The sequence below is a fragment of the Ranitomeya variabilis genome, chromosome 2 (genome assembly GCF_051348905.1).
Source record: "Ranitomeya variabilis isolate aRanVar5 chromosome 2, aRanVar5.hap1, whole genome shotgun sequence".
In the NCBI taxonomy this organism is placed as follows: domain Eukaryota; kingdom Metazoa; phylum Chordata; class Amphibia; order Anura; family Dendrobatidae; genus Ranitomeya; species Ranitomeya variabilis.
This window is the reverse complement of record NC_135233.1, coordinates 225682665-225695568: the sequence shown is the minus strand read 5'-3', so window position 1 is coordinate 225695568 and position 12904 is coordinate 225682665.

Genomic DNA, 12904 nt, shown 5'->3' with positions numbered 1-12904 from the left:
ACGGGCGGCTTCATCAAAAGATGTATACACCACTGAAAAAAGTTCCAGGTCAATCCCGTCATTAACCGACCTGCCCCGAGGATACGACAAATGGTGAATCAGTCTAAACTTTTCGGTTCTTTCTTTGGCACCACACCCAAGGGCGAAACCACCAAATCCGCTACAGAAGGATTCTGAAAAGGTCCGGACATCCTGCCCAACGCAACTTTCTTCTCCAATTTCTCGGTAACAATAGCAGCGTATTGCTCAGCAGACCTGACGTTTTTTAAAGTCTTAGGAATTTCAAAAGGGGGAGCCGGGATCCTAAAACCGTCCTGAAAACCTGACAACAAAAGATCTGCCTTACCTCTGTCTGGATATCTATTTAGATAGGGGACCATCGTGTCCAGCTTCACTGGCGTCACCCCCTTTTGAATTCCCCGATTCTGGATTTGGCTTTTGGATTCTTTTTGAAACATCTCGCGGCACCATGAGAGGACCCATTGCAGTGCGAGCACACGTGCTTAAACTTGCAAGTGGATCCGAATTTAGACTGGCCCTCATTAAATTGCCAGCATAAACCGTGTTTCTGGCCTCCTGATTGTCCCCCTGCCCCCTGAGTGGTCCCTTGCGAGGTAGACTGGCCGGTGAATCCGGCCCCCCCCTGAAAGGGATGACAACCTCGTCGGTGCCATGACCCGCAACCACAAACCAATATCCTTCTGATCCCATCGGATCGCCAGGCGAATTGCTTTCCTCTGCCTGAACTGCTCATCGTAGTGTATCCACGCCTGGCTCCCTGTTGTGAATTCTGCTCTTGGGTTCCCTCCGGTGGTTGTTGGTGGTAATACAGTTGTCCCTGGGTTGCAATCCTGAGCAGGTGTCCCTGCTGATTGCAGCTCTGACTGGGTATTTAGGTGTGCAGGACTCATTAGCCCTTGCCAGTTGCCCATTGTTCTTGGAGGTTTTACATCTCTGTCTGGTTCCTCCTGCCCTGCTGCCAAATCTGCAAAGATAAGTGTCTGGGTTTTGTTTCTGCAGCACACATGCTGTGTGCTTTACAATTCAGTACTATTCATTGTTTTTTCTTGTCCAGCTTAGACTGTGTTTGGATATTTTCAGTCAAGTTGGATTCTCAGGAGATGCAGATATACATTCCATGTCTTTAGTTAGATGTGGAATTTTTGTATTATCTGCTGTGGATATTTGTAGGGTTTTAATACTGACCGCTTAGTATTCTGTCCTATCCTTTTCTATTTAGCTAGAGGTGCCTCTTTTGCTAAATTCTGTTTTCTGCCTGCGTGTCTTTCCTCTAATACTCACAGTCAATATTTGTGGGGGGCTGCCTATCCTTTGGGGTTCTGCTCTGAGGCAAGATAGAATTCCCATTTCCATCTATAGGGGTATTTAGTCCTCCGGCTGTGTCGAGGTGTCTAGGATGTGTTAGGTACACCCCACGGCTACTTCTAGTTGCGGTGTCAGTTTAGGGTTTGCGGTCAGTACAGGTTCCACCTACTCCAGAGAAAGTCTCATGCGGCTCCAAGGTCACCGGATCATAACAGTACAACTGGCCAATAATGAGTTAAATGCATCTCAGAAGAAGGGAAGAAAGGTGTTGAGCCATTTTTTTTTCTGCAGTCTGTTCTTCCCTCTTTTTCTCTGGGTGGCTGAGGAGTCTTGTGCTAGCATGGATGTTCAGGGATTAGCTTCTTGTGTAGACCAGCTTGCTGCTAGGGTACAGGGGATTTCTGATTATATTGTTCAGACTCCAGTTTTAGAGCCTAAGATTCCTACTCCTGATTTGTTTTTTGGGGACAGGTCCAAATTTTTGAGTTTTAAAAACAACTGTAAACTGTTTTTTGCTCTGAAACCTCGATCTTCTGGTGATTCCATTCAGCAGGTTAAAATTGTCATCTCCCTGCTGCGTGGCGATCCTCAGGATTGGGCATTTTCCCTGGAATTTGGGAATCCGGCCTTGCTTAATGTTGACGCCTTTTGTAAGGCTTTAGGATTATTATATGATGAACCAAATTCTGTGGATCAAGCAGAGAAGACCTTGTTGGCCCTGTCTCAGGGTCAAGAAGCGACAGAGTTGTATTGTCAGAAATTTAGAAAATGGTCTGTGTTGACTAAATGGAATGATGATGCTTTGGCGGCAATTTTCAGAAAGGGTCTTTCTGAATCCGTTAAAGATGTTATGGTGGGGTTTCCCACGCCTTTCGGTCTGAGTGATTCTATGTCTCTGGCCATTCAGATTGATCGGCGCTTGCGGGAGCGCAGAACTGTGCGCGCTGTGGCGTTGTCCTCAGAGCAGATGCCTTGTGGCGATGTGTTGTGAATTCCGTTCTCGGGCTCCCTCCTGTGGTCATGAGTGGTACTGTGTGAGTTTGTTCTTGGGCTCCCTCTGGTGGCCTTTAGCGATATGGCTGGTCTTTGCTGGCTCAGCTGTTTCATCTCCTGCTAGGCTGGGCCGGGCCTATTTAACTCACCTGGACCTATACTTGTCGCCTGCTGTCGGTGTATTCAGTCCTGATCCTGTGCTCTCCTGAATATTCCTTGTGACCTGTCTCCTGCTATGAGAAGCTAAGTTTGCTTGTTTAGTTTCTCATTATTTCCTTGAAAACGTTTCTCATTATATTATGAGTTCAGTCCAGCTTGCTTTTATGTGATTTTTTGCTTGCTGGTAGTTCTGGGGTGCAGAGTGCTCCCCTCACATCGTGAGTCAGTGTGGGGGTTCTTGTATTCTCTGCGTGGTTTACTTTTGATAGTTTTTGTACTGACCGCACAGACACCTATCTTTATCTGCCTATCTAGTATTAGCGGGCCTCATTTGCTAAACCTGTTTCATTTCTACGTTTGTGTTTTCCCCTTAACTCACCGTTATTATTTGTGGGGGGCTATCTAAAACTTTGGGGATATTTCTCTGAGGCAAGTGAGGTCTTTGCTTTCTCTCTAGGGGTAGTCAGTTTCTCAGGCTGTGAACGTGGCGTCTAGGATTTCAGGAACGCTCCACGGCTACCTTTAGTGTGTTTGGATAGGACCAGGATTGCGGTCAGTATAGTTTCCACATCCCCAGAACTTGTCCTATATTCTGGTCATATGTGTCAGGTCAGTTTGGAGATCCTACCACCGGATCATAACAGTACAGCAGGCCTAAAAGTGTTAATGCAGCAGAAGAGGGAGAAGAGAAATCTTAAGGTCATTTTTTTTTTCCTCTGCACTGTGTTTAGCTTCTCCCCCCCCCCCTTAATCTTTGGATGGTTATGAATTCAGTTGCAGATATGGACATTTAGAGTCTGTCTTCTAGTGTGGATCATCTCACTGCAAGGGTGCAGGGCATTCAGGATTATGTAGTCCGCAGTCCTATGTCAGAGCCTAAAATACCAATTCGTGAACTGTTCTCCGGAGATAGATCTAGGTTTTTGAACTTTAAGAATAATTGTAAGTTGTTCCTTTCTCTGAGACCTCGCTCCTCTGGTGACTCTGTTCAGCAAGTTAAAATTGTCATTTCTTTGTTACGTGGTGACCCTCAAGATTGGGCATTCTCTCTGGCGCCAGGAGATCCTGCATTGCTAAATGTGGATGCGTTTTTTCTGGCGCTTGGAGTGCTTTATGAGGAACCTAATCTGGTAGATCAAGCAGAGAAGGTTTTGCTGGCTCTCTCTCAGGGTCAAGATGAAGCAGAGATTTACAGCAGGGGCTGTTTTGTCGCAGAGAAGTTCTGATGGCTCTGTGATGAGACCATGTGCTTTCTTTTCAAGAAAGTTTTCGCCTGCCGAGCGGAATTATGATGTTGGTAATCGTGAGTTGTTGGCAATGAAGTGGGCATTTGAGGAGTGGCGACATTGGCTTGAGGGAGCCAAGCATCGTGTGGTGGTCTTGACGGATCACAAGAATTTGACTTATCTCGAGTCTGCCAAACGGTTGAATCCGAGACAGGCTCGATGGTCGCTGTTTTTCTCTCGTTTCAATTTCGTAGTTTCATATATTCCGGGTTCGAAAAACGTGAAGGCTGATGCCCTTTCTAGGAGTTTTGTACCTGACTCCCCGGAAGTTTCTGAACCAACTGGTGTTCTCAAAGAGGGGGTGATTTTGTCTGCCATCTCTCCTGATCTGCGACGGGTGTTGCAGGAGTTTCAGGCCAATAGACCTGACCGTTGTCCACCGGAGAGACTGTTTGTCCCAGACAGATGGACCAGTACAGTTATTTCCGAGGTTCATTCTTCGGTGTTGGCGGGTCATCCTGGGATTTTTGGTACCAGGGATTTGGTGGCGAGATCCTTTTGGTGGCCTTCCTTGTCGCGGGATGTGCGTTCCTTTGTGCAGTCCTGTGGGATTTGTGCTCGGGCCAAGCCTTCGTGTTCTCGTGCCAGTGGATTGCTTTTGCCTCTTTGCCTGTCCTGAAGAGGCCTTGGACGCATATTTCCATGGATTTTATTTCGGATCTTCCTGTCTCTCAGAAGATGTCTGTCATCTGGGTGGTTTGTGATCGTTTTTCCAAAATGGTCCATTTGGTACCCTTGCCTAAGTTGCCTTCCTCCTCCGATTTGTTGTCACTGTTTTTTCAGAATGTGGTTCGTTTACATGGTATTCCGGAGAACATTGTGTCTGACAGAGGATCCCAGTTTGTGTCCAGATTTTGGCGATCCTTTTGTGCTAAGATGGGCATTGAATTGTCTTTTTCGTCAGCCTTCCATCCTCAGACGAATGGTCAAACCGAACGAACTAATCAGACCTTGGAAACTTATTTGAGATGTTTTGTTTCGGCTGACCAGGATGATTGGGTGACCTTTTTGCCATTGGCTGAGTTCGCCCTCAATAATCGGGCTAGTTCTGCTACTTTGGTTTCACCTTTCTTTTGCAATTCTGGTTTTCATCCTCGTTTCTCCTCGGGTCAGGTTGAGTCTTCTGACTGTCCTGGGGTGGATTCTGTGGTGGATAGGTTGCAGCAGATTTGGAACCATGTGGTGGACAATTTGACTTTGTCCCAAGAGAAGGCTCAGCGCTTTGCTAACCGCCGTCGCTGTGTGGGTCCCCGACTTCGTGTGGGGGATTTGGTATGGTTGTCTTCTCGTTATGTCCCGATGAAGGTTTCCTCTCCTAAGTTCAAGCCTCATTTCATCGGTCCTTATAAGATTTTGGAAATCCTCAACCCTGTGTCTTTTCGTTTGGACCTCCCAACATCGTTTGCTATCCATAATGTGTTCCATAGGTCATTGTTGCGGAGATATGTGGTGCCTGTGGTCCCTTCTGTTGATCCTCCTGCTCCGGTCTTGGTTGAGGGGGAGTTGGAATATGTGGTGGAGAAGATCTTGGATTCTCGTATTTCGAGACAGAGGCTTCAGTACTTAGTGAAATGGAAGGGTTATGGTCAGGAGGATAATTCCTGGGTTGTCGCCTCCGATGTCCATGCGGCCGATTTGGTTCGTGCCTTTCATTTGGCTCATCCTGATCGGCCTGGGAGCTCTGGTGAGGGTTCGGTGACCCCTCCTCAAGGGGGGGGGTACTGTTGTGAATTCCGTTCTCGGGCTCCCTCCTGTGGTCATGAGTGGTACTGTGTGAGTTTGTTCTTGGGCTCCCTCTGGTGGCCTTTAGCGATATGGCTGGTCTTTGCTGGCTCAGCTGTTTCATCTCCTGCTAGGCTGGGCCTATTTAACTCACCTGGACCTATACTTGTCGCCTGCTGTCGGTGTATTCAGTCCTGATCCTGTGCTCTCCTGAATATTTCTTGTGACCTGTCTCCTGCTATGAGAAGCTAAGTTTGCTTGTTTAGTTTCTCATTATTTCCTTGAAAACGTTTCTCATTATATTATGAGTTCAGTCCAGCTTGCTTTTATGTGATTTTTTTGCTTGCTGGTAGTTCTGGGGTGCAGAGTGCTCCCCTCACATCGTGAGTCGGTGTGGGGGTTCTTGTATTCTCTGCGTGGTTTACTTTTGATAGTTTTTGTCCTGACCGCACAGACACCTATCTTTATCTGCCTATCTAGTATTAGCGGGCCTCATTTGCTAAACCTGTTTCATCTCTACGTTTGTGTTTTCCCCTTAACTCACCGTTATTATTTGTGGGGGGCTATCTAAAAGTTTGGGGATATTTCTCTGAGGCAAGTGAGGTCTTTGCTTTCTCTCTAGGGGTAGTCAGTTTCTCAGGCTGTGAACGTGGCGTCTAGGATTTCAGGAACGCTCCACGGCTACCTTTAGTGTGTTTGGATAGGATCAGGATTGTGGTCAGTATAGTTTCCACATCCCCAGAACTTGTCCTATATTCTGGTCATATGTGTCAGGTCAGTTTGGAGATCCTACCACCGGATCATAACAGCGATGCTTCTCATGTCATTTCAGTCTGCCCTAAGCGTACAAAGAGGATCGCTAATTAATTTACCATCAGTACTGTACAACCTAAATTTCTGTTATTTGTGTCCTTGATTTGCTCATTGTCATCATTTTCTGTCATGGCGTTTGTGGATTCAGGCGCCGCCTTGAACCTAATGGACTTTGAGTTTGCCAGGCGTTGTGGTTTCCCCTTGCAGTCTTTGCAGAACCCTATTCCTTTAAGGGGCATTGATGCTACACCTTTGGCTAAAAATAAGCCCCAGTTTTGGACACAGGTGACCATGTGCATGGCGCCAGCCCAGCAGGAAGATTGTCGTTTTCTGGTGTTGCATAATGTGCATGATGCTATCGTGCTGGGTTTTCCGTGGTTGCAGGTACATAATCCTGTGTTGGATTGGAAGTCTATGTCTGTGACTAGCTGGGGTTGTCAGGGGGTTCATAATGATGTTCCTTTGATGTCAATCTCCTCTTCTTCTTTTTCTGAAATTCCAGAGTTTTTGTCTGATTTTCAGGATGTATTCGATGAGCCCAAGTCCAGTTCCCTTCCACCGCATAGGGACTGTGATTGTGCGATTGACTTGATTCCAGGCTGTAAGTTTCCTAAGGGCCGACTTTTCAACCTGTCTGTGCCTGAACATACCGCCATGCGGAGTTATGTTAAGGAGTCTTTGGAGAAAGGGCATATTCGGCCATCTTCTTCACCGTTGGGAGCGGGATTTTTTTTTGTTGCTAAGAAGGATGGCTCCATGAGACCCTGTATTGATTATCGCCTCTTGAATAAGATCACAGTCAAGTTTCAATACCCTTTACCTCTGCTTTCCGATTTGTTTGCTAGGATTAAGGGGGCTAGTTGGTTTACGAAGATTGACCTTCGGGGGGCATAAAATCTTGCTCGCATTAAGCAGGGTGATGAATGGAAAACTGCGTTTAATATGCCCGAAGGCCATTTTGAATACCTTGTGATGCCATTCGGGCTCTCTAATGCTCCATCTGTTTTTCAGTCCTTCATGCACGATATCTTCCGGAGTTATCTTGATAAATTCATGATTGTATATTTGGATGACATTTTAATTTTTTCCGATGATTGGGAGTCTCATGTGGAACAGGTCAGGATGGTATTTCAGATCCTTCGTGATAATGCCTTGTTTGTGAAGGGGTCTAAGTGTCTCTTTGGAGTGCAGAAGGTTTCTTTTTTAGGCTTAATTTTTTCTCCCTCATCTATAGAGATAGATCCGATTAAGGTTCAGGCCATTCATGATTGGTTTCAACCCACATCCGTGAAGAGCCTTCAGAAATTTTTGGGCTTTGCTAATTTTTATCGCCGTTTCATTGCTAACTTCTCCATTGTGGTTAAACCCTTGACCGATTTGACGAAGAAAGGCGCTGATGTGACGAATTGGTCCTCTGCGGCTGTCTCTGCCTTTCAGGAGCTTAAACGCCGATTTACTTCTGCCCCGGTGTTGCGTCAACCGGATGTTTCTCTTCCGTTTCAGGTTGAGGTTGACGCTTCTGAGATTGGGGCAGGGGCCGTTTTGTCTCAGAGGGATCCTGTTGGTTACTTGATGAAACCGTGTGCCTTCTTTTCCCGTAAGTTTTCGTCTGCTGAACGCAATTATGATGTCGGCAATCGGGAGTTGTTGGCTATGAAGTGGGCGTTTGAGGAGTGGCGACATTGGCTTGAGGGAGCTAAGCACCGTATTGTGGTCTTGACCGATCATAAAAATCTGATTTACCTCGAGTCTGCCAGACGGCTGAATCCTAGACAGGCTCGATGGTCCTTGTTTTTTTCCCGTTTTGATTTCGTGGTCTCGTATCTTCCGGGTTCTAAGAATATTAAGGCTGATGCCCTCTGTAGGAGTTTTTTGCCTGATTCTCCTGAGGTCCTTGAACCGGTCGGCATTCTGAAAGAAGGGGTGGTCCTTTCTGCCATTTCCCCTGATTTACGACGGGTTCTACAGGAATTTCAGGCTGACAAACCTGACCGCTGTCCAGTGGGGAAACTGTTTGTTCCTGATAGATGGACTAGTAGAGTGATTTCTGAGGTTCATTGTTCTGTGTTGGCTGGCCATCCTGGTATTTTTGGTACCAGAGATTTGGTTGGTAGGTCCTTTTGGTGGCCTTCTTTGTCATGTGATGTGCGTTCTTTTGTGCAGTCCTGTGGTACTTGCGCGCGGGCCAAGCATTGTTGCTCCCATGCTAGTGGGTTGCTTTTGCCTTTGCCGGTTCCTGAGAGGCCCTGGACGCATATTTCTATGGATTTTATTTCTGATCTTCTGGTTTCCCAGAGGATGTCGGTTATCTGGGTTGTTTGTGACCGGTTGTCTAAGATGGTTCATTTGGTGCCTTTGCCTAAATTGCCTTCCTCTTCTGATTTGGTCCCGTTGTTTTTTCAGCATGTGGTTCGTTTGCATGGCATTCCGGAGAATATTGTGTCCGACAGAGGTTCCCAGTTTGTTTCTAGGTTTTGGCGGGCCTTTTGTGCTAGGCTGGGCATTGATTTGTCTTTTTCTTCCGCATTTCATCCTTAGACAAATGGCCAGACCGAGCGAACTAATCAGACTTTGGAAACTTATTTGAGATGCTTTGTGTCTGCTGATCAGGATGATTGGGTGGCTTTCTTGCCATTGGCCGAGTTTGCCCTTAATAATCGGGCTAGTTCGGCTACCTTGGTTTCGCCCTTCTTCTGTAATTTTGGTTTTCATTCTCGTTTTTCTTCAGGGCAGGTTGAGCCGTCTGACTGTCCTGGTGTGGATTCTGTGGTTGACAGGTTGCAGCAGATTTGGGCTCATGTGGTGGACATTTTGGTGTTGTCTCAGGAGGAGGCTCAACGTTTTGCTAACCATCATCGGTGTGTTGGTTCCCGGCTTCGGGTTGGGGATCTGGTCTGGTTGTCTTCCCGTCATGTTCCTATGAAGGTTTCTTCCCCTAAGTTTAAGCCTCGGTTTATTGGTCCTTATAGGATTTCTGAGATTATTAATCCGGTCTCTTTTCTCGATTGGCCCTTCCGGCCTCTTTTGCTATCCATAATGTCTTCCATAGATCTTTATTGCGGAAATATGTGGTGCCCGTGGTTCCCTCTGTTGATCCTCCGGCCCCTGTGTTGGTTGATGGGGAGTTGGAGTATGTGGTTGAGAAGATTTTGGATTCTCGCTTTTCGAGGCGGAAGCTTCAGTACCTTGTCAAATGGAAGAGTTATGGCCAGGAGGATAATTCTTGGGTTTTTGCCTCTGATGTCCATGCTGCTGATTTGGTCCGTGCCTTTCATCTGGCTCGTCCTGATCGGCCTGGGGGCTCTGGTGAGGGTTTGGTGACCCCTCCTCAAGGGGGGGGTACTGTTGTGAATTCTGCTCTTGGGTTCCCTCCGGTGGTTGTTGGTGGTAATACAGTTGTCCCTGGGTTGCAATCCTGAGCAGGTGTCCCTGCTGATTGCAGCTCTGACTGGGTGTTTAGGTGTGCAGGACTCATTAGCCCTTGCCAGTTGCCCATTGTTCTTGGAGGTTTTACATCTCTGTCTGGTTCCTCCTGCCCTGCTGCCAAATCTGCAAAGATAAGTGTCTGGGTTTTGTTTCTGCAGCACACATGCTGTGTGCTTTACAATTCAGTACTATTCATTGTTTGGATATTTTCAGTCAAGTTGAATTCTCAGGAGATGCAGATATACATTCCATGTCTTTAGTTAGATGTGGAATTTTTGTATTATCTGCTGTGGATATTTTTAGGGTTTTAATACTGACCACTTAGTATTCGGTCCTATCCTTTTCTATTTAGCTAGAGGTGCCTCTTTTGCTAAATCCTGTTTTCTGCCTGCGTGTGTCTTTCCTCTAATACTCACAGTCAATATTTGTGGGGGGCTGCCTATCCTTTGGGGTTCTGCTCTGAGGCAAGATAGAATTCCCATTTCCATCTATAGGGGTATTTAGTCCTCCGGCTGTGTCGAGGTGTCTAGGATGTGTTAGGTACACCCCACGGCTACTTCTAGTTGCGGTGTCAGTTTAGGGTTTGCGGTCAGTACAGGTTCCACCTACTCCAGAGAAAGTCTCATGCGGCTCCAAGGTCACGGGATCATAACAGCTCCCATAGACCCTATGCACCTCCCCAATTGAATCCATGTAGCAGAATAGGCCAGAGCAATTTTCAGGAGCCCTCTCCCCTGCCACGCTTGCCAAAATGGTGAACGCCTGTAGCCAATTAGCAAATGTCTGCGGGATGAGGCACAACCTCCACTTCTCTTCCTCCTCCTTCTTACTCTCATCTTTTTTGCCTTTATCTAAATTCAATTTCTCCAACAGAAGAAGCAAAAAAATTTCAACATATTCATCCTTCCAAATCTTCTCCTTCACTTCTTTCTTAAGATGAACCCCAAGCGGGCCCTCAAAACAAACGTAAACCTCCCCATGCACCCTGTCATCTAAATGGATCCTGCATTCCTTTTCCTTTTCTGTCTGCACAGATACTGACACTGGCTCAGAACCGCCACTGGGCACAACCAAACCCCAACCTGGAACCAAGTGACTGACCCCTCGTGGTCCCACCCAAGCAGCTAACTGACCCGGCCTCGACCTCTCCCCATTCAAACGTGCAAGCAAATCCCTCACATTACCCAAAAGCTCCTGAACGCCAGCACCCCCCAATTCCGCCAAAGCCGCGTCACCCTGGCCCGCTCCCAATGGCCCCACTGCCTGACCAACCTCCAACGACTGTGATAAGGTAACCGACGGAGACGGACGTAACATAGAGCTATACTCACCAGGCTGCGAGGGAGCTGTGATCCCCCAGCCGCTGACCGAGAGTCCATCCAGCCAATTGTCGACCTCATTCCTCCCACAGGACCCTCAGGAGCCTGAGGTCCGCAAGATGATAATCCAGCGGATCCAGATGACGTATCCCCGACAGGCCCAACAACTCTCGGAACACCGGATCCATAACATTCGGTTGAGCCGGCAGGCCCGGCCAGGAAAGGGCCCCCTGGAGGCTCAGGCCCGCAGCCCGCTCCGCTCCCCGATGATGACCACCGTGACTCAGCCCCAATCCCGCTGGGCGGCCCCGCAGGCGAACTGCGATCCACTGGCGGGTCAGGCAGCCCTGCATCCGCCGAGGCGCCACCCGCCGCTGCATCCACTGAAGGCATCCCCCATCATCTTCCACCCGAAGCAGAAGCAGGTCGCCTGCCAGGATCATCACTCCGGCGACCTGCCGTAATGTCACCGGAATTGGTTGCGGACCCGGCGCATGTAAGCTCCACCCCCGGCACAGGAGGAGAAGGCCCAGACACCGCCGCAGGCCTCAGCCCGACTGCCAGATTCCTCCAGGACCTGGGCCTGCTGGGGCGCTTACAGGCAGGCGCCCGGCCCGGAGGGTCCCTGGAGGGGCTCCTGCGTCAGCGCTGAGACCGAGGAGGCACATCGGGGGACAACCACTCCGGGGGATGCACACGACGTGACCGCCGCATGCCTCCAGGATCACCCGACGCCAACCCCCCGCTGCCTCCGATAATGGCCGCCACCTGGTTCTCAAACCATCCAGGCAGCTGCCTCTCTGCTGCCAGCCGAAGAGCTTCCAGGACCTGGGCCATGGATCCCATAGTGAGTAGGCAGCGAGGAACTGTGTCACGCTCGCGCCCTGACTGGAAGGCGTGAGCACGCGGGGGTATGTGTGGCCCCACTGTGCCACAGACCAAACCTCCCTGGAAGGGGCGTAACTAAGTAGCTTCCTAGGTGTTCGCTGGAGACTCTGATGGTGAGGTCAGACTTGTGCAATAGGAAGCTACCAGGTACCACTCCAGGGTGGAGTCTGGTTGTGGCTGCTGATCCCACCGGGGAACGGAACATAGACAAGCAAGCGGGCACGGATGGCACATAGGCAGGCAGACGGGTACAACAGGAACACAGGCAGGCGGGCACGGCTGGCTCTCAGGTAGGCAGGCGGGCACGGATGGCACATAGGCAGGCAGACGGGTACAACAGGAACACAGGCAGGCGGGCACGGCTGGCTCTCTGGTAGGCAGGCAGGCACGGCTGGCTCTCTGGCAGGACTGGTGGACAGGACTGGTACACTGGAAGAACCGGTAGGGACCGGTCTGCAGGCAGGTAAGTAGAACGGGTAAGAACCTGTTCAGACACGAGGACCTAGGAACAAGTAGATAAAGACCGCAAGAGCGGATGCAGAGCGAAAGCACAGGAGCTAGAGCCAAGAACAGAAATGCAGGAGGCGGAGCCAAGTGCAGACAGGCAGGAGGCGGAGCCAAGAGCTGGAGGCGGAGCCAAGTGCAGAGGCGCTGGAGGCGGAGCCAAGAGCGGAGGCGCTGGAGGCGGAGCCAAGAGCGGAGGCGCTGGAGGCGGAGCCAAGAGCGGAGGCGCTGGAGGTGGAGCCAAGAGCGGAGGCGCTGGAGGCGGAGCCAAGAGCGGAGGCGCTGGAGGCGGAGCCAAGAGCGGAGGCGCTGGAGGCGGAGCCAGGTAGAACCGCAAGGAGCGGAGCCAGGTAGAACCGCAAGGAGCGGAGCCAGGTAGAACCGCAAGGAGCGGAGCCAGGTAGAACCGCAAGGAGCGGAGCCAGGTAGAACCGCAAGGAGCGGAGCCAGGTAGAACCGCAAGGAGCG